Genomic DNA, 22,463 nt, shown 5'->3' with positions numbered 1-22,463 from the left:
CCTCCCCTCCCCTCCCCTCCCCTCCCCTCCCCTCCCCTCCCCTCCCCTCCCCTCCCCTCCCCTCCCTTCCCTTCCCTTCCCTTCCCTTCCCTTCCCTTCCCTTCCCTTCCCTTCCCTTCCCTTCCCTTCCCTTCCCTTCCCTTCCTTCCCCTCTTTTCTTTTCTTTCACAAGGTATCTCACCGTTGCCCAGGCTGGAGTGCAGAGTGTGGTCACGGCTCACTGCAGTTTCAATCTCCCAGGCTCAAGCAATCCTCCTGCCTCAGCCTCCAGAGTAGCTGGGACCACAGGCATGTGCACCATGATGACTGGCTGCTTTTTGTATTGTTTTATAAAGACAGGGTTTCGCCATGTTGCCCAGACTGGTCTCAAACTCCTGGGCTCAAGCAATCCTCCCTCCTCGGCCTCCCAAAGTGCTTATATTTCAGGCATAAGCTGCCAGGCCCGGCCATCACTGACCCTTTCTAAAGGGCAGTATAAAAAGGTGAATGAGCACTGTTTCAATCAAAGATCCAAGCATCAGCTTGGCTTTGCTGGGTCCTGACTGTGAAGCTGTCTGGGCCTGAGCTTCCTCAAAGGTAAAGAAGGAATAATAATAATCATCATAATAATAAAAACCATTACTTCCCAGGGTTGGAAAGATGATGAAATGAAACAGCTCTGGATAAAAGCATCCTAAAATTTATAGGTTTACATATTTAGCAAATTGAACCTAATTGAAGATCTCTACAAGGAGCCAAAACAGAATATGCCTAATCATGAAAAAATGCAAGAAGAGCAAAGATGTGTCGAGTGCCTCTTTCATGCCAGGTCCTGAGCAAGCAGAAAACAATGCAGACAAATGTCCTCACCTGCAGGGAGGTCACATGGTGCTCAACAAGCTGGGCATGATGCAGCCGTGTCATGTCTCAGGCCGCCTCCTATGCCATGGCTCTAGATAAAGCACAGAGCTGGATAGCAGGGCCAGACAGGGGAAGGGGATGCCTACAAAGACCTGGAGGGGTCTTCAAGGGGAGAACATTCCAGGTAGAGGCAAAGACCCTGAGGAAGAAATATTTAAAGAGGGCCGGGCGGATGGCTCAGGCCTGTTATCCCAGCACTTTGGGAGGCTGAGGTGGGTGGATTACTTGAGGTCAGGAGTTCAAGATCAGCCCAGCCAACATGCTGAAACCCCATCTCTACTAAAAATGCAAAAATTAGCCATGCATGGTGGTGAGCACCCATAATCCCAGCTACTTGGGAGGCTGAGGCAGAAGAATCACTTGAACCCAGGAGGTGGAGGTTGCAGTGAGCCAAGAAGATCACACCACTACACTCCAGCCTGGGCGACAGAAGGAGACCGTTTCAAAAAAAAAAGAAAAAGGTTATAGAATAAGCATACATATACATATATATGTGTGTGTGTATATATATATAAAATATTTAAAAAGGGGTGTGTAATAGGAGATCAAATCAGAGAAGTAATGAGGGTGCATAGGGTGGGGACAGATTGTGCAGGGCTCCTAGGCAATACAAGCTCTGAGCAAAATGGGACATCCTTGAAGGATTTGGAGCTAGAAGCAACCTTCCCACTTTACTGTGATGTAATGGCTGAACTGTGGAGAACACACCTTAGCCTCCAAGACGACCCCCAGAGCCCCCATGTCTTGGTGCTCATGCCCAGGTGTAATACCCTTTCCTTAAGTGTGCACTAGACTTATGGACTTGTTCTTAATACATATAATACTGCAGAAGTGCTGGAAGGTCACTTCTGGGATTAGGGTACATGAAGACTGTGGCTTCCAACTTGGGTGCAGTTTCCCACTCTCTTGCTTATTCATTCTGAGGGCAGACAGCTGTCGTGGAACTAGGGTGGCCTCTGACCAACAGCCAGTGAGAAACAGAGACCCTCAGTCCGTCAACCTGTGAGGCCCAGAGTCCAGCAACAACCATGTGAGTGGGCTTTGAAGCAAATTCTCCCAGTCGCACCTTCAGATGAGACTGCGGCCCTGGAGGACAACCTCGCTGTGACCTCCTGGGGGACCCTGAGCTACAGGTACTCAGCTAATGTGAACTTAAGACTCCTGACCCACAGAAACTGTGAGATAATAAATGTTTGTTGTTCTCAGCATTTATATTACTCTGGAAATCACTAAGGTTGGAGCAATTTGTTACATGGTAACAGGTAGCTAATTCACAACGCAATGGTTGAAAGCTGAAGGGCAAGAGGCTGTTGCAATTATGCAGGCAAAGATGGTCACATCTTAGACCAGGGTAGTAGTAGCAGGGAAAATGATGGGATGTTGAGAGTGAAATCAGTTGGGTTTACACTTAAATAAGATATGGAATCTAAAGAAGTTGGAGAGTCAAGAATGCATCCAAGATGTTTGCCTGAGCCACTGGGGTGATGGAGATGACTGACACAGGCGGATACACCTGCCAGAGGAGCAGGTCAGAAAAGATTAAGTCAGGAGTTTGGCTTTTGATGTGTGAAGTTAAAACATCCATATGGTGGAAACGATGAGACGGTAACTGTACGTACAAATCTGGAATTCACTGTGTAAGACTTGGATAGAGACAAAAAGTGAGAGATTATTATTATATGGTATTTAGAACTCTGAAGAGTCAAAAGGCCCCAAGTGTGCTAATGTTTAATGTTTAGATGTTGAAAATGCACAGAAAGGTAGGTAGAAGGAAAATCAGAAGACAGAGTTTTTTCTGGATGACAAGTAAAGAAAGTAATTCAAGAACAGGAAAGAACAATACGGGGCACACCACAGAAATTTGGGAATGATGGGGAAAAAAGTTGTAGGCGAGTCTAGCTCAAGTTGTCCTTCTGAATAGAAACAATATATATATTACTTAACTATGCATTAAGCAAATGCCTGAGCAAACATTCTCCTCTTTGGAAACAAACTACTTTCACTGCTAAAGCAGTATTGGTCATACAGAGGGTATTGGTTTGTTTCCTTCAAAAATTAGAACTAAACTTTCATAACAACTGCCACCACATTCTTTAGGAGTCTGTACTCTAACCCTACCAGGAGAGATAATTGCCTATAAAATAATTTTAAAGCTGGACACTTCCACCCAAATTTATATCCCTTGCCAATGCAAATTGCTGTTTACAAAAATCTTCGAAGTCCTTCTAATCTAGGACTCCTTTCTGCAAAGTAGGCAGATAGTTGGAATGGTAGCCTATTCTGTGACTTGAATTCTTTGACAGTGTTATTTGCTACCCAGATGAGTCAATATTCGAGTTCCCATAATTTAGATGCATTGTTTTAAATATGTGCCAACCCAATTTTCATATGTTACCTCAGCGTTTCTCGCCTTGATCACTGCAGTCTTCCAAAAGAAGTTTAGTCAACATTAATACAAATGGAAATCTTCTTTAAAAAAGAAATGGAAGTTTTTCACACAGGCTTACAAAACTAATCAACAGCTGACTAACTAGAGACTGTGGAGGAGTGATAGAAAGTCTCTCAGTTCATGGATATTAGTGCAATGAGAGTACAGCCATCAGAAATCTGAAATAGAAGCTGGGTGCGGAGGCTCATGCCTGTAATCCCAGCACTTTGGGAGGCCAAGGTGGGCAGATCATGAGGTGAGAAGCTTGAGACCAGCCTGGCCAACATGACAAAACCCCATCTCTATACAAAAAATTAGCTGGGCACGGTGGTGTGCTCCTGTAGCCCCAGCTACTCAGGACACTGAGGCAGGAGAATCACTTGAACTCTGGGGGCAGAGGTGACAGTGAGCCAAAATGGTGCCGCTGCACTCCAGCCTAGGTGACTGAGAAAGACTCCATCAAAAAAAAAAAAAAAAAAAAAAAAAAAATCTGAACGAGAGAGCATGTAAACTGATTCCAGGAGGAGATCTAGGGTTTGTGGAGTCTGATGCTCACATACCTTAAGGATCTCATTTTATTAACAAGAATCCAAAATACAAATATTAAAGTCCTCATTTTTGGGGAAAGAGAAATCACAATAAATATGAATCTTATAAAGATGACAACTACCATAAGCATCACACATTCCAGAAGAATTACATAATACTTGATTGAGTCACTGCCTGGCATATTTCAAACACAACTTTCCTATATTTTTTAGTGACCTGTTCTTTGAGTGCTTCTTTGTGTCAATGATTTTGTAACATCCTTTTGTAGAGATAGCAGAGAGATTATTCCGTTTTTCCCACAGTAGCTGTCATCCAAAACTAGTTTTTCATAGCTTAGAGAAGTGACTTTCAGTTTTGCAACTCCTTGTTGATAATATCAGATAAATTTTTGAGGTTCCTGGTCGAATTTGGGAAAACCGCCATCAACTTCTTTCACACATTAACTTTAAAAATGTCAGGACATCTCATTATTTGTGTGGAATAACTAGTTGTAAATTACTGTTTAATCTTCCTATTTGAAACTTATCTTTTTTTTCAGTAAATTGCTACTTTCAGTATGATCCTAAACATTCTTGTACAATTTACTTCTCAGCCTGAGAATAACTTCTACAGATGTCATTATTCCTATTGCTTCTGTTTCATGTTTTATTGATTTTTATCTGATTTTTCTCTCAGTTCTTTTGTAAATAACTTTTATTTTATTTCATTTTATTTTATTTTATTTTATTTTATTTTTGAGACTGAGTCTTACTCTGTTGCCCAGGCTGGAATGCAGTGGCATGATCACAGCTCATTGCAGCCTCAGCCTCCTGCACTCAGGCGATCCTCCTGTCTGTCTCTGTAGTAGCTGGGACCACAGGCGTATGCCACCACACCCAGCTAATTTTTTAATTAATTTGTAGAGATAGAGTCTCCCTACATTGCCCAGGGTGGTCTCGAACTCCTAGGCTAAAGTAATCCTCCCACCTTGGCCTCCCATCGAAGTTCTGATATTATAGGCATAAGCCTCCACACCTGGCCTGCATGTAACTTTAAGGATGCCTAAAAATGGTATCATCTAAAGTCACAAATTTAGAAGTCTGGAATTTCTCACTTTACTGAAACATTCCAAAATGACTTTCTCAATTGCTACTAAAATGGCATAATCCCAACTTAACTTCCTCTGAGGCCCCAAAAGTTCCCTGTAGCTTCCACCACCAGCTGCAGTGTGGATAAGTCAAAGCGAAAAGAAACGGCGACCTTAACCAGTGTGGTTACATCACTTTTGAGAAATACATACAACGTATGACCATGTGAACTCTTGAGGGAGGCCCCACAGCTGCTTTAGTTCCATGGAAAATCCACTTCTGATTAAATGCGTAGGTTGCCTTCCACAAAACACAGGAACATATAAATTGCAATTATCAGATTCTGCTATCTAGAGATGAAGAAGGTTAGAAAAATGCCACCAATCTTCCCATTGGGACTCTAGACCTCTGCAACTTCTTTTTAAAAATCTATGGCCAGTCAGCCAGGCATGGTGGCTCACCTCTGTAATCCCAGCACTTTGAGAGATTGAGGCAGGTGGATCACCTGTGGTCAGTAGTTCGACACCAGCCAGGCCAACATGGCAAAACTCCATCTCTACTAAAAATACAAAAACTTAGCTGGGCAAGGTGGCAGGTGCCTGTAGTCCCAGCTACTCAGGAGGCTGAGGCAGGAGAATTGCTCAAACCCAGGAGGTGGAGGTTGCAGTGAGCTGAGATCGCGCCACTGCACTGCAACCTGGGCGACAGAACGAGACTCCGTCTCAATAAAGAAAAAAAAGGAAAAAAAAAATAGTAAAATAAAATAAAGTAATATCTATGGCCAGTCAAGTAAACTGCCATATTAGTCATCGGAAAAAGATAATTTATGAGACACATAAGCAGCTTCAGAAACATTTTGCCTCAAACACTTTCTAAATGTGTATTATTTGTGGCTTAAAGCAAATGTATAATTTACTCATTCACTGATTCATCCAGTTTTTCCCTTCTTTGTAATACTCTGCATTAGGCCCTAGATACTGGCAATGGAGACAAACGTGGGAGATGCTCTATCCCCTGAGGAGTCACGCTCCAGCCAGGGTGACAGGAAACTCAGAAGAGGACAGCAGCGCGTGGACGTCAGTGCCCTTAAGGAAATAAGCAAAGCTCTGGCCACGCAGTCAGCTTGTGGGGGGGCCCACCCCAGGTCAGTTAGTCAAAGGATAAGATGCCTTAGCCACCAGCAGGAAGATAAGACAATGTAGCACAAGAATGATAAGCAGGGGCAGGAAAGGGAGACTAATAGAGAACTTAGAGGAGGAACCAGTGCTAACAATCAGCATTTATGAAATAACAGATTTACCAGGTGATTCACCCAACATCACATGCCAGGAAAGGATGCAGCCAGGATAGGAGCAAGACAGGTTGGCTGGAGAGCTGTCTTACTACCTCCCAAAATTAACGGTAACAATAATAATGACAGAAAAGTAGTAGTAGAGCTGAGATAAGCAAGGAGTGAGGCAAACAGGAGGTGGAATAGCACGTTCCTTCCTAGACCGCACACGCCAACATTTTTTTTCCTTTTCTTTTTTTTTTTTTGAGACGGAGTTTCACTCTTGTTGCCCAGGCTGGAGTGCAATGGCGTGATCTCGACTCACTGCAACCTCCACCTCCCGGGTTCCAGCAATTCTCCTGCCTCAGCCTCCCACATAGCAGGGACTATAGGTGCATGCCACCATGCCCGGCTAATTTTTATTTTTTCAGTAGTGACGGGGTTTCACCATGTTGGTCAGGCTGACTTCAAACTCCTGGCCTCAAGTGATCCACCTGCCTCGGCCTCCCAAAGTGCTGGGACTACAGGCATGAGCCACTGCACCCAGCCCAAAGTAGCTTTTTCTACAGGGGAACTCAGAGGTTTATATATGAATCCGTCAATAATATCTGTACATATCACAACTGCAGAGGCTAGGCCAGTCAACATTTTTTTTTTTAACTTGCTCTACCTGGTATATGGCTGAATCTTTTAGTGGATATATTACTGAAGGAGTAAATCTCCTCTGGACACCTCTGTTTTGGATTCACAGTGAGACAGACACGCTTCGCTAGGAATGGCCTACGGGAGCAGAGGGGAGTGGCTGATGCAACCTTCCCTCCACCAGAAACAGATTCCACCCTTCTCTGATACTATCTCTGATCCCGTCTCCTCAATCCAACATCAATACTGAGGGCTTTGAGGGGAAGGGCTAAGTGAGAGAAAAGGCAGGGAGGGGCTGATAGGAAAGTAAGAAATCAGATAAATGCCTAAGAGAAAAGCAGAAAGAGAGGAAAGGGTAAACAGTCCACATACAGTGATAAACCTTGAGAAGGTTAAACAACAGCTGAAAACCACACGCCCAGCTGTTTACAGGCAAGTTGACTTCATTTTCCTCTGTCTTTAGAATGTCAGGTTACAACCACAAATCAGCCAATTTATATTTCCCCCTTTAGGATTTTCTCTTCTAGTCCATCATGTTAAATGTAGTTTCACTGATAAAGAAAGTCAACCGTCCATTTTTTAAACTGAAATCTATTTTCGTCTAATTCACTGCAATTATAAAAAGTCCCAGTGAGGGAATTTCTTAACATTGAACCTCGATGCAAATACTTGTGGACGTGGCTTTCAACTAACTCTTCCCTTCATTTTCAAATTTCTTACTGCGGTTCCTTACACAATTTGACTTTTTTAGGGGCTGTGATGTTCCCATAGAAAACAGGGGGGTAAGGGCTGGAATATGGGTCATAAGAACACGTTTCCCTGTGGACAGAGACTCATGATCCGATTGAATACACCCAAGTGTCTTCAAGTCAAGAAAGGATTCTTGCAAAAAGTTTTTTTTTTTTCGTATTGAGCTGGAAATCAAAAAGAAAGTTCAAAGACGACTTGCTCTCTCCTGCAAGAGAATGGGTTGATATAAATTCAGTTTCTGGAGGACATATTAAAGCATTGATCAAGCTATTCCTTCCTCATGATTCTATTCAAAACCATTGTCCAGAAATGAATTAGGTCATGCATTTGGTGGTTTCGGGACATCACATGAATTGCTTTTTTCTCCTTTATGGTACATGATTTTACAAAATATGTTTTTTTAAAATATTTGAAACTCATCAATATATTTATATATCCTATTCTACAGAACAGCCTTGAGAATATCACCATTGCTTTTTCACGGTGTCACAGACAGCAGTCTCACATGACCAGAGAAAGCTCTCCAGTGTGTAAGCGGTAGTCCTGGGAGAAAGCAGAAGTGGAAAGAAACACACCTTTTATAAATTGCTCCAGCCAAAAGAACAGCGTCAGTTAACGTATCAAATGGCATTTCAGAAATGTCAAAAAGAAGGGAAAATGTCTCGGCCACATGTAATTGAGAAGTAATGCCGCGCAGCAGAGGTCCTGGGAGGAAATCGTTGACACAGAAACAGCTGAAGCCAAGCCCGAGACGGCAGGGTGGACGCACATCAGATCTGCTCCCATGCGGGGAGTGGTGGAGGGCAGGCTGCTGGAGGGCTGGAAATCAGAGCCCTCCACTTGGGAAAAGCAGCCCTCCTTCTCCTTAGGACCCTGACAGGCCACGGAGGCACAGAAGGTGACGGGCAGTTGAGAGCAAATTAACTGCAGCCACCTTTTGCTTGGAAACCTCACACCTTCACACAGATATAAAGATGTGGGTAACCAAAACAGGTCTCAGCTGAATACACATGCAGGTTAAGCCCTCCCAAGTCTAGCTTTTTGTCATCATTTTAAACTGGCTAAAGAAAGGTAGTAACACTATCATCAGTTTGCTTTCACCACCAGTTAGCAACCAAATATAGAGCTATCCAGAAATCTATATGGAAAGGAAAATTTCTATTGTAATACCAACATGAACATCAAAAAGTCAGCACACTCCTTATCTCTCACCATCAAATCATGACTTGCCATGTGATGATTTATCAAGGAAGTGACAGCATTCATACAACTCTGTTACCATGAAAATATGCACAAAGTCAGAAGTATATATGGTAACAGTGGAATGAATGCTGTCGGTTCTCTGATGAATGATTGCAAAGATCCTCTAAACCCAGAAGCCACTCTCTATAGTCATTTCTGTTTTCGCCTTATTATTAAATACTCATAATCTTTGTCTTTAAAAACATCTAGCTGGATACTTCTAGAAGGCTGGTTAGGTACCTAGTCTTCTTTTCTTTTTCTTTTTCTTTTTTTCTTTTTTTTTTTTTTTTTTTTTGAGACAAGGTCTCGCTCTGTTGCCTAGGCTGAAGAGCACTGGTGCAATCTCAATCTCAGCTCACTGCAACCTACCTCTGTCTCACGGGTTCAAGCAATTTTCATGCCTCAGCCTCCCAAGTAGCTGGGATTACAGACATGCACCACCGTGTCCGGCTACATTTTATATTTTTAGTAGAGACAGGGTTTCACCATGTTGACCAGGCTGCTCTTGAACTCTTGGCCTCATGTGATCCACCTACCTTGGCCTTCCAATGTGCTGGATTACAGGCTTGAGCCACAAAACCCGGCCAGTGCCTATTTTTCTTGACAGTAATACATACAGATTTTAAACTGTTGGACCAGAATGTATCAAAGAGTCAACATCTTATTGTAGAAAGAGGGTGAGGTTTGAAGCCAGAAGACCTGGGATCGAGTTTGGGGCGCTCAGTCCCAGGTCTTCTGGGTTCAGATCTCCTCCTCTCAAATCTCTCGCTCACTGTGTGACTTCGGGCAACTTACTGTCGTTAAACTTGAGTTTCCCATCTATAAACTAGAGATGATGAAACTTGCCTTTCTGAATTGTCTAAATAAGTTCTGAGATCTAAATAAGTTCATGCATTTGAAGAATGCTTTATAAAACGTAGACGGAATGATGTTTATGGGTAAGGTCCCCTGTTAGGTGTTAAAGGTGACGCCAGTGATACCAGGTGGCTACTGGTAAAAGACAGGGCAAAGAATCTTATCTTACTGTGGCACAGGTTAAGAAAAGGTAATGCAATTTAGTTGGATTATCTCTACAAAAACCCTCAAAGCTGTTACATGAAAGGGGTCCTGATCCAGACCCCAAGAGAAGGTTCTTGGATCTTGCACAAGAAAGAATTCAGGACAAGTCTACAGAGTAAAGTGAAAGCAAGTTTATTAAGAAAATCAAGGAATAAAAGGCGGAGCAGCAGCATGGGCTGCCTGTCTAAGGATACTTGCTATTACTTGCTCATATGCTAAACGAGAGGTGGATTATTCATGCATTTTCCAGGGAAGGGGTGGGCAATTCCCGAACTGAGGGCTCCTCCCCTTTTTAGACCATGCACAGTAACTTTCTGACATTGCCATGGCATTTGTAAACTGTCATGGTGCTGATGGGAGTGTCTTTTAGTATGCTAATACATTATAATTAGCATACAATGAGCCGTGAGGATGACCAGAGGTCGCGCTCACCGCCATTATGGTTTTGGTGGGTTTGGGCCAGCTTCTTTACTGCAACCTGTTTTATCAGATTTTATCAGGTTTATTGTGACCTGTATCTTGTGCTGACCTCCTATCTCATCCTGTGACTTAGAATGCATAACCTCCTGGAATGCAACCCAGTAGGTCTCAGCCTTATTTTATCCAGCCCCTGTTTAAGATGGAGTTGCTCTAGTTCAAATGTCTCTGACAAAGCTACCGTTTTATGAAGAAAATATGATGTTGAGTTGAGGTTGCAAACTCAAATGCTGACATGGGCCAAGAAGGTTATGTTCTGAGAAGTGATGCTTGGGAGTGATAAACACAGGTGCAGAAGTGTCCCAGTGGCTGGCAAGTGGTAATCTGCCTCAGTGCAGGGCTGTAGGGAGTGCTGGAGACTGTGGCAAAGTGTAGTGAGAACTCAACTCTGGCCAGTTGCTCCAATCAAGTAAATTTTGATCTAGTCTTCCTAGATTTCCAGGGTTTTCAAGAAAAGATAGAAATCTAGACGTGTATGTAAAATCCTCTGTTTTTGAACCTTGGCTCATATTATGAACCCCAGCCAACCCCCCATAAAAAGCACCATGTAGATTGATACTGTGTCCAGAAAACACAGGTGCAATCAGTTCCATTTGTCAGTAGCCTCCTCCTGAGGCAAGAGGACAACAGGCTAAGAGAGGAAGGCTTAGAAGTTGAGAGGTTGTCTTATTGATGTCAAAATTCACTAAAATGGTTCATTAGCTCGTGAGGACATTCAGAGGCTATCAAAGAAGACCAGCATAAGGAAAGAGAAAGCTAAAGTCAAGGTCTGGTCATTTGTGGGAAATGACCTCTGAGATCATCTGGCCTTGAATTAAACTTTTTTTTCCCCCTCCTCTTGCTAAACATTCCTGAGGACAGCGTGCATCAGGATGAAAGCAAAACATTCCTCGCTGGCCAGAGTCTGTGATAAAAAGGGATTGAGGGATGGATGGATGCAGGGAGAGTGGGTGGAGGATGGATGGGTGCAGGGAGAGTGGGTGAGGGATGGATGGGTGCAGGGAGAGTGGGTGGGGGATGGGTGGGTGCAGGGAGAGTGGGTGAGGGATGGGTGGGTGCAGGGAGAGTGGGTGGGGGATGGATGGGTGCAGGGAGAGTGGGTGGGGGCAGTTCTTTCTAATTGTATCAGCTGAGCCTGGGACAGTGCACAGCACATTCAGAAAAAAACTTCCTGGAGAAATGTGAAGACAACAGAGTTCCACCCATGTCTGCTGTTTTTGCAGCAATATTTTTATGATGTTAGACAATAAACAAAAGGGACAATGTGTACAAAAATCAACACCACCATTTTTTTTATATAAAGCAATCGTCAAAACAAAGGTTGGCTTTGATCTTGGAAAGAAATACTCATTTGTTTATGTATTTGATGAGAATCCTAATTCCTTAAGCCGGGAGCTCTGAAATAACCAGAGCATTTAGAGCTGAATAAAATGACAGAAAAGTGAATTTATCAACCCCTTTAATTTAACTTGTACGTAAGACAGGGGTGTAGGGGATGGGGGTGAAGGGTGTTACTAACAATTCATTAAGAGTTACTACTCCCAATGTATATTAAGAGACAGAATTATTAGTGTTTTTCTAAATTACAAATAAAATACATACATATCAATTAGTTCAAAATAACTACTTCAATTGAGAGTACTAATACTTTAGTGATTTTCTTTAATCTTCCACAGCTCCAGTAACGCCATCTCTGGGTACAGAATTAAAAAGAAAATTTTTTTCTGATTTCAATTAGTTCGAAATAACTGCTCCAATTGAGGCCACTAATACTGTAGTGATTTTGTTTTTTTATCTTCTACAGCTTAAGTAAGGTCAGCTCTGGGTACAGAAGTAAAAAGGAAATTTTTTCTGGGCACAGTGGCTCACACCTATAATCCCAGGACTTTGTGAGGCTTTGGGAAGCCAAAGTGGGAGAACCAATTGAGCCCAAGAGTTCCAACCTGGGCAACATAGCGAAACACTATCTCTACAAGAAAAAGAAAGAAATAAAGCTAGTTGGCCGGGTGTGGTGGCTCACCCCTGTAATCCCAGCACTCTGGTAGGCTGTGGTGGGTGGATCAGGCGTTCAGAAGTTCGAGACCAGCCTGGCCAACATAGTGAAGCCCCATCTCTACTAAAAATACAAAAAATTAGCCAGGCGTGGTGGTGTGCACCTATAGTCCTAGCTACTCAGCAGACTGAGGCAGGAGAATTGCTTGAACCCAGGAGGTAGAGGTTGTGGTGAACCGAGATCTTGCCACTGTACTCCAGCCTGGGTGACACAGCAAGACTCCATCTCAAAAACAAATAAATAAAATAAATATTAGCCACACATGGTGGTGGGTGTCTGTGGTCCCAGCTACTTGGTAGGCTGAGGTAGGAGGATCACTCGAGCCTGGGGAGTTCAAGGCTACAGTGAGCCGTGATCTCACCACTACACCTCAGTAGGGTGACAGAGTGAGGACCCTGTCTCAGAAAAAAAAAAAAAAAAAAAACAAAGAAACAAAGAAAAGAAAATTTGGATATTTACTCCTGCTGTGAAAAAGAAACTCAGCATTTCAGATTGCAAATATACGTTTATAATTGTAAAAATAATATAAAGGAATAATTTTGGGGGAAAATACAATAAATATATGCATATATGAGACCTTTGGTCTCATGTCTGGGTCTTTGGGACCCACCTTTGGTCTCATGTCTGGGTAACACCTTTGGTCTCATGTCTGGGTAACTATGCCATGAAGATAAGTGGCCTCCAAAACAGCTCTCTGCCCTGTGCTCTGACTCAATCATTCATTTAAGTGACGCGAGTTTATGGAGAGATTAACGTGCCAGGCACAATGATAAGCACAGCACAGAAGCTACACACCAGGCCTTCAGGACCTTGTCCTCTGGGCAGGCGGGCGCTGTCCTCAGCTCCCTGTCTGACCCCGCAGGTAACTATCTCCTAATTTGGTTAATTCCTTGAGGAATGTCCCTTGAGGTTAACAACAATGTGTATCCTCAGTGAGTCCTGGGAGTGCCTTTGTACACAATGCGCATGTGATGAATTAGGTGAGTGAATAACACCAGGGGCTGGAGTGAAGGAGGGCTGGAATGCCTTGAAAAGTTTTAGAAAACTAGCTTGTGTCTGGGGCACCCTAAGCCTTGGAGGAAGCTGTGACTCAGTCCCCGAACAGCAGTGATAGTAACTAACCCCAGGCACTGACGTGCCAGGCTCCATTTTGCCAGGAAATTTCCCTGAGTGAGAAGGACGGGTTTGTTCTCATTTATGACTTTCGCCACCTTTCTTGAATGAAGAGGAGTCTCAGGAAATGTCTGGGAATTGGAGACTATGGAAAATAAAATTTTTAAAACATGAAACACAGCAAAGTTTTTTCTTTTTTTTTGTCCTTTGTTTTGAGACAGAGTCTCGCTCTGTCGCCCAGGCTGGGGTGCGGTGGCCCCATCTCCCCTCACTGCAGCCTCCATCTCCCAGGTTCAAGCCATTCTTGTGCTTCAGCCTCCCAAGTAGCTGGGACTACAAAGCATGCACCACCATGCTCTGCTAATTTTTTTGTATTTTTAGTAGAGATGGGGTTTCCACATGTTGGCTGGGCTGGTCTTGAACTCCTGGCCCCAAGCCCACGTTGGCTTCCCAAAGTGCTGGGATTACAAGCGTGAGCCACTGCACCTGCCCAGCCCACAGCAAGGCTTTTTGAGAATGTGATAATAATCTGGTAATCATGGCTTTTCACCAAGTAACTAAGGTATTTCACAGCTTTCCTGGCTTAACCAGTTAGGTTACGGAAACAGAAGGCCCCATGGTGAGGTGAGGCCTCCTGGAATTAGGGCTGGGATCCACCGATAAGTGCAGGGTCTGAATCTGCCTACCCAATTATATTCGCTGGTAAACACTGGAGTCCTTTTATTCCCTAACTACGTGATTCATGGATCATCTATTTAGATCTATATAGATCCTTCAGGATCTATTTTTATCTATCATCTGTTGCTGGAATTTGTTGTTAAATGAACTGACCGCACTTTACGTTTAATAACCCCGTTGCATATGCTCAGGCTTCCATCTCCGGGTGGTTAATCTGAGCCAGGAGTTCCCTGTGACGTCAGTAATAACTGACCTATTTATCTATGCTTCTGGGCTGCTGATCTCCAAGTAGAGGTTTAAAGGAAAGAACACCAGAAATCATTACGTTCTTGCCTGTATAATTAGTAATAGGAAAAACCCAGAAAGAGACAGAGAGAAAGGGGGGAAAAATCCTCTGAGAACCCTGGTATATGTGGCCGGCCAATTCAAAAAAGTCCCAGGGAAAGTTAGAAAATGCGTTCTTTAAGACCAGATCAAGGTCTCGCTTGTCATCAGGAAATATTATTTGTGCTAACACAGGCCTTCAGTTAAAAACCTCTCAGGCAAGTTACCTAAGGACAGCAGGTCTGACCTGTGAGTTAACAAAAACATTACCTCATCTGCAAAGAACTCCAGGACCCGTTCAGATACTGAGGCCAGAAATCCTTTTTCTAGGTTTCTGGAAGTTTCTCACTTTGAAAGCATTTCCAAGCGTGGCTCCTCGGTCTCCCAAAGCCAGGCAGCTTGGGGCCGCACTGCTGTTACCAATACAAGAAGGCAACGTCAGAGTTATTTGAAATTTCCAAACGATGACAGGCGTTAACAGTTTTCCAAAATACTGCTACCAAAGTATAAGGTGATAAATATTAAAGGAAAAAATTCGTAAGCATTTCAGAAAATAAAAAAGTTGATATGCAGAAGATAATGAAACCGATTACTTCTCTATCTCTCCCAGAAGCTGCGTAAACAGCTCCGGAGGGGAGGGGAGGGGAGGGGAGGGGAGGGGAGGGAAGGGGAGGGGAGGGAAGGGGAGGAGGGCTCTTCAGATCCATGGGATGGGGCTTCCAGGCACCCTCCAGCACGAGGACAGCATCCATCCCCCCTCCACGGCTGCAGAAGATCAAGTCAGCATCGCGTCCTTCTTCCTGAGCAGCTGAAGTGGAGCTCCCACAACCTCCTTTACAATAATAATAATAATAATAATAATAATAATAATGAAGGAGTAATGCTTAATATCAGCCCCTGGAAAAGATCAGGCTCTGTTCTTGCTCAGTGGGGGTGAAAATCCCAGGAGCCCCCAGACCTTGGGTGTATGGCTACCAGAAATATTTGCTATATTAGTGCTCCCTGATGTTAAACAAATAGAATCCTCTTTTTAGGTTAGTCGGAGTTTAACTGTGTTTTAACGAAGGGGTGCAGCTTTGGTCTATGGGCTAGAAAGGTTGGTAAGGAGGTTAGCATTGATGATGCGAAAAACGGTCAAGATGGCAACGTGGCCTTCTGCACGGGACGGGGAGGGGGAGATGGACGCTCTCATTGCACTGTAGGTTACCTGGGAGCCCGCCCAAGGGGTCTGAAGCCAGCCCCGGCTGCAGCACAGAGAACAGCTCTTGAGTGTCTAGGAAATGGGGCTTGCTGCCGCTTTGACTGTGCGTCTGAGGGAGAGTGCTTTGCTGGGTGGATATGAGTTCAGTGAGGAGAAGTAGGGAGGAATAACTCCAGCATCTACGCAGTCTCCTTGCCGGTAAGTCCCGTTTCTCATCCATGTAATGCTGGTCACAGACAAGCAAAGAGGGAAGCATTTTGGAGTCAGGATTACTTCAAGCTGCATTCGAATCCTATAAAAGTGACTTATTTCTGACTATAGATCATCCAGCTCAAGGACCTTCCAGGGAATAGAGTAGCCGCGCTGATGAGGCTGTCGGAACCTGCCTGCAGGCCTGGGAGCCTCCTTTACTAGAACTACAAACATCAACGTCACTCAAATGCCGCTCTGTGTCTGCATGGGGGAAAAAAGGGTTACCCCTAAAAAAGCTAAATGCGAAATAATTAAGAAAGATTGCAAACAAATGTTAGTTTGATAAAGATAATAAAATTAGGCCACACTAACGTTGAGAGCAGCTAGATGCTAAGAAATCTTTCTTTTAAAATGCTGCACAAATTACATTCGGTTCTCGTGATGAAATTATCAATATCATTTTTCTAAGTCTAGGAGTCTCCAGAGACTTGACATGGAAACCTCGTATCCATGTGATGGATTTATTTTATTTTTTTGAGACAGAGGCTTGGTCTGTCCCCCAAGCCGGAGTACAATGGTGTGATCGCAGCTTCCTGCAGCCTCCACCTCCCGGGTTTATGATTCTCCCGCCTCAGTCTCCCAAGTAGCTGGGATTACAGTTGCGCAGCACCATGCCCGGCTCATTTTTGTATTTTTTAGTGGAGACGGAGTTTCACCATGTTGGCCAGGCTGGTCTCGAACTCCTGACCTCAAGTGATCCACCCGCCTTGGCCTCCCAAATTCTGGGATTACAGGCATGAGCCACTGTGACTGGCCCATGTGACGGATTTTAAATGATGATGGTATTAAAGGGATTTTGGTTTCCCTGTGATTTCTTTTATACATCCACTTACTGCTGTAAGTTTCCATTTTTTTGCATTTCTTTAAACATAATTCCTCCACGCGTTGCCTACACATCGCTCCCTGCTTTTCTACAACGACACAGTGTTTGTTTCCTTGTTTCCATTTTGCCCTTTTCCTACGATTTCAACCTCTTCTGTTTCACTTTGTCTTCCTCCTTCTTTCCTGTAGTCTGGATCCTGTTTTATTTTAGAGGTGGAAGAGGTGGTTGGGTCTGATGTTTTATTTCTGGAGGTGGAAGAGATCGTTGGCTCTGCTGTATCCTCCGGTTACCACCTTGAACCCTCTTTCTGCTTTGTTTCGTTGTTGTTTTCAGTAAAGGATGATTTGCCTTTGCCGTTTCTCTATTACTCATTCCCTGCAGGTGAGCACTGTGAACCCCACGTTTTCTGCTCCAAGCAGCTGCCTGAACAGAACTACCCCCGCTCATCAGTCAGCGTCTCCAGCACTCCCTCAATTTGCTCTGCACCCCAGGCCGCCCAGCCCTGGGACATGACGACCCTGCCAGCATCCTCTTGCCCTCGGTTTCTCCTCCCCTACTCCTTCCTGAACCCCACTTATCTGAAATTTTCCCACATCACAATAGTCTCTGGTTTCCTGTATCTGATTCGCATGCAAATGACTACCGCATTTCACAATTTCAGCAATTTGTATTAAGGAATATCGGGAATGTCTTCGCATGACAAGCATCTTATAAAATCAAATGCTTACCATGAGTGATGGAAAATTCCTCTGCAACTATTTTTGCATCATCAATGCTAACCTCCTTATAAACCTTTCTAGTCCATAGACCAAAGCTGCACCCATGAATTAAAACACAGTTAAACTGCAATTAACATGAAAAGAGTATTACATTTATTTAATTTAACATGGCCAGGCGTAGTGGCTCATACCTGTAATCCCAGCACTTTGGGAGGCTGAGGTGGCTGGATCACCTGAGGTCAGGAGTTCGAGACCAGCCTGACAAACACGGTGAAACCCCATCTCTACTAAATATAAAAAATTAGCCAGGCGTGGTGATGCATGTAATCCCAGCTACTTGGGAGGCTGAGGCAGGAGAATCACTTGAACTCAGGAGGTGGAGGTTGCAGTGAGCAGAGATTGCGCCATTGCACTCCAGCCTGGGCAACGAGAGCAAAACTCTGTCTCAAAACAAAAACAAAACAAAACAAACGAAAACACACACACATCAAGGACTGCTAATATAGCACATGTATCATCAGTCATTTTGTCAATATGTAGTCATAGGTTTCAAAGTGTGAAAGTGACTGACCCTTATGATTTAATCAAAGGAAAACACATCCGTGTGTTTGGGGATTCTGTTAACTTGCTGTCAGCTCCACAATCTCCCTTCCGTCTTGGGATCTAGGATGCCAAAGCTGGGACCTGCAAGCCGCATGCAGTACAGGGCACCAGATGGGCCCACAAGCTGGAGGAGGAAGAAGGCTCTGGGTCCTTCGTGTTTGCTTCCTGGGGCTTATTGGTGGGCTCTGCTTCTGTGACCATCACGCTGATCACACTGCTTCCTCTGAGCAGGAACTGTCTCCAGTGTGGAGCTTATCCTTCCAAAACCACCTTTATTACACACTCGTTCCCACGACCCCAGCTGTAGTCACAGGGACCCCCTCCCAGAGCCCTTGCTCTGAGCTCAGAAATACTGACTAGACCAGGGAGCACCTCCACTTCCGACATGCACAGTCCCTTCTCTATGTGACTAAGCATCAATAACTTCCAACACTTCCCTTTGTCCTGCTGCCCTGAGGGTGAGAGCTGCTTCTTGCAATTGTTACCTACACAGCACCTCAGGGCTCTCTTTTTCTCTACCAGTTAACAATTGTACTGATAGTTCACACTTCTTCATACTGAATGCTCTCTGCTCCAACAACTGAAGTGGTTTCTGTCTCCCCATAGGATCCTTCAAACTTGTCTTAAAAACAGTGATTATGGACCAGAGCAGCCATTGCTTGAGAAGTGGATATCAAGCTTCATGCATAAGACCTTTCCTCATAATTTTTCTTGACTAAGAGCTTAACAAAGTGCATTGACTAATGGGGCATAACTGACCACTAAAATCCATAGCAGCATTTTCATAAATGCTCAACCAAATTCAAGTGCAGTTTTCCAATTCTTACCACAGGTGTGGACTCTGGGGAGCCCTACATGGGTCTCCACTTTGGAACCAAGGCTTTTGATATGGTTTGGCCGTGTCCCCACCCAAATCTCATCTTGACTTGCAGCTCCCATAATCCCCACTTGTCGTGGGAGGGACCCAGAGGGAGGTAATTGAATCCTGGTAGTGGGGCTTTCCCATGCTGTTCTCATAATAGTGAATAATCTCACAAGATCTGATGGTTTTATAAAGGGCAGTTCCCCTGCACATGTTCTCTTGCCTGCTGCCATGTAAGATGTGCCTTTGCTCCTCCTTCACCTTCCGCCATGATTGTGAGGCCTCCCCAGCCATGTGGAATGAGAGTCCATTAAACCTCTTTTTCTTTATAAATGACTCAGTCTTGAGTATTTCTTCATAGCAGTATGAAAATGGAGTGATACAGCCTCTTTCCCCCGTGTGGGAAGTGTTGTCTGGTGTTCACTTACATTTGGGTCCTTACAGCATTTGCCTTCAATTGATGAGAACTGGTGGGCTCAAGGCTACACCCTGCTCCTTGGGAGCAGCCAGCATCCAATGACAGGTCCCTTCAGGGGTGCAGAGTTCTTGTCTGGGCTTGTCTGGGAGCAGCTCTGAAGCACCATCCCTATTTCTGAGCTCTCTGTGAGATCAACTGGGTCCTCTTCGGCAGGTGTTCCATGGCCTAGTTCTTCCCTCCTCCCAGCCTTGCTTCACTCACCCCCAATAGGTGTTGCTCCTGCTGTTTACCCATGTCTGTCTCACATCTGGCTTCCTGAGCACACCTCCTATGGCATCTAAAGTACGCCTGAATGGTGCTCCCAAGAGCTGTTACTTCTCTGTGTCAAACAATCTGAAGGAGACTGCATGTGGAATGCTGTCGTACCTACTCGACAAATGCTAACACTAAACTTATGAGTTGCTACTCAGTCAGTAGTTTCACCTCTGAAATCACCTTTGCAAAAATGTTATCAGTGAGAAAAATTGTAACAGTAGGCTGAGCTAACCACCCCTACCCCTCTTGCCTTTCCCTTAATTATTCCTGGGATATTGAGCCCAGTTGACTTTGGAAGATCTTTAGGCTATGGTGTAAATAATAATAGGCCTTATTGTAAATAATAATAGGCCTTATCCAAAACTCAACAGCTTTTATAAAGCTAATGGGAGGCCATCTGTCTAGGGGGAGGAGAGGAGCCAAGTCCTGCTAAGGTGCAGCCACGAAGGATTATCAGTGATTATTCCAGAAGTTATAAGACATGCAAATTCCTCAATATCTCCTGCAAATAACACCACTCTTATAGATGGGCCTTTTGAGATTTTTCAGGTTTTTTGCAAGTCTGACACTCATGGTTCCACCTGGACCTGCAGCCCTGCTCCTGTGGCCCCGCCCAGAAGCAATTCAGCCTGTGGGAGGATAGCTTCAACACCCTATGATTTCATCTCTGCTCCAATCAATCAGCAGCCAGCACCTGTTACCTGAACACCCCCACCCCTTTCTCAAACTGTCTTTGAAAAACCCCTAACCAGCCAGGCTCGGTGGCTCATGCGGGTAATCCCAACACTTTGGGAGGCTGAGGCAGGTTGATCACCTGAGGTCGGGAGTTTGAAACGAGCCTGGACAACATGGTGAAACCCTATCTCTACTAAAGAAAGCTCGGTGTCGTAGCACACGCCTGTAATCCCAGTTACTTAGGAGGCTGACGCACGAGAATAGCTTGAACCCAGGAGGTGGAGGTTGCAGTGAGCCAAGATCATGCCACTACCCTCCAGCCAGGGTGACAGAGTGAGACTCTATCTCAAGAAAAAAAAAAAAAGAAAAAGAAAAGAAAAAGAAAAACCCCCTACCCTTTGAGCTTTGGAGGATATGATTTTAGTACAAACTGCATCTCCCATGTGGCATGGCTGTCCTCATGTCTATTAAACTTTTTTCTTTACTACAATGCCATGGTCTTTCTTCATGCACCAGGCAGGAAGAAACCTCTCGAGTGGTTTCATCTCCTGGAGAAAAAGAATAAGCGGAATATTTAAAACCGAGGACAAATAGAAAGGAAAACAGAGATCGTAGAACCTCACCAAAATCAATTGTTGCAAGGAATTACAAATGCAAAGTGTGGTTAATGACAAATGATAGAAAGACTGTATAGATGTTTGACCTTAGAAGTTATCAGACAAAAGAGCAGACAGAAGTCATTTGGAGTATATCCATGCCCCTTGCCCCTGCCATAAAGCAGGGGACCCCAGACTGAAAGGAGCTCTCGACAGAGACAAGGGCTGATGGAGGATGAGGCTCAAGGAAAGAAAGTGGAGAGAGAGAGATGTTATCAGCCTCATTCCAGAGTTACAGGACGCTGATGAAATAAATGCACCCGACGATTGGTGCTATGGATGGAATGTTCATGTTCCCATCCCCAACTTAATCTGTGGAAGTCCTGACCCCAACGTGGCTATATTTGGAGATAGAGTCTTTACAGAAGTAATTAAGGCTAAATTTGGTTGTAAGGGTGGGACCCTGATCCAACAGAATAAATGTCCTTGTAAGAAGAGACAGGAGAGAACTTGCTTTCTGTCCACCATGTGAGGACACCATGAGAAGGCGGCTGTCTGCAAGCCAGAAGAAGAGCCCTCTCTGGAAACCAAATTAGCAGGTACCTCCTGCCTCCAGAATTAGGAGAAATCAACGTCTGCTGTTTCAGCTGCCCAGACTGTGATGTTTTACTACAGCAGAAACACAATTGGTTACATGGTTACTACATTAATTCTGTTTGCATAGTGAAACTCCAAGATTAATAACTAAATTTCACACCATCTGGACATTACCTTCAAATTCCTGAGCTTTGCAGCCCTTTCTGAACTAAGGGTTCCTGACTCTGAGTCCTAAGCTCTCTTTGGAAGTTGAACTCTTAACATGACTTAGCAGCTTTCTGCTGTCTGAATGCTTGCCAGGATTACAGAATCAAACAATAGTCCACCTTGACAAAATGCAAAGCAACTCATCAAACTATAAGACTATATCAATATAAACTATATAAATGATCTTATGGCAGTTCTGGGAAATATTATTCATTTCCTAATAGTCACTAACATCTACTGAGTCCTAAGGATGTCCCTCCAAGTGTATTACTATGTTTAACAATAGCCTTTTTGAATAGGAAATATGCTACCTCTATTACAGAGATGAGTAAATAGCCTGCGGTAGGAAGAAGTTAGGGGGATTTCTCAAGCTCAAGCAGCTCATAAAGGGTTGATTCTGGATTGGAAAGCAGCGAGTCTGACCGTGCAGTCAGCCGACTCTGTCATCATCCTGGGTTGTTCCTGGTCAGCTGTTTTCTCCGGAGTCACCCTGGGCTTTCTTCTGCTGCTGCGAGTCTCCAGCACACCTGGTATCTATCATGAAGAGTTTTCATACAGGGAAATAACTCCAAACTTCACCTTGCGTAACTAAACCCTAACCAAGCACCCACAAAAGAGCGGAGAGTCTCCTTTTCCCTTTCCC

This window comes from Macaca fascicularis, chromosome 9, assembly GCF_037993035.2.
Source record: "Macaca fascicularis isolate 582-1 chromosome 9, T2T-MFA8v1.1".
Lineage (NCBI taxonomy): Eukaryota > Metazoa > Chordata > Mammalia > Primates > Cercopithecidae > Macaca > Macaca fascicularis.
Note: the sequence above shows the minus strand (reverse complement) of the source record.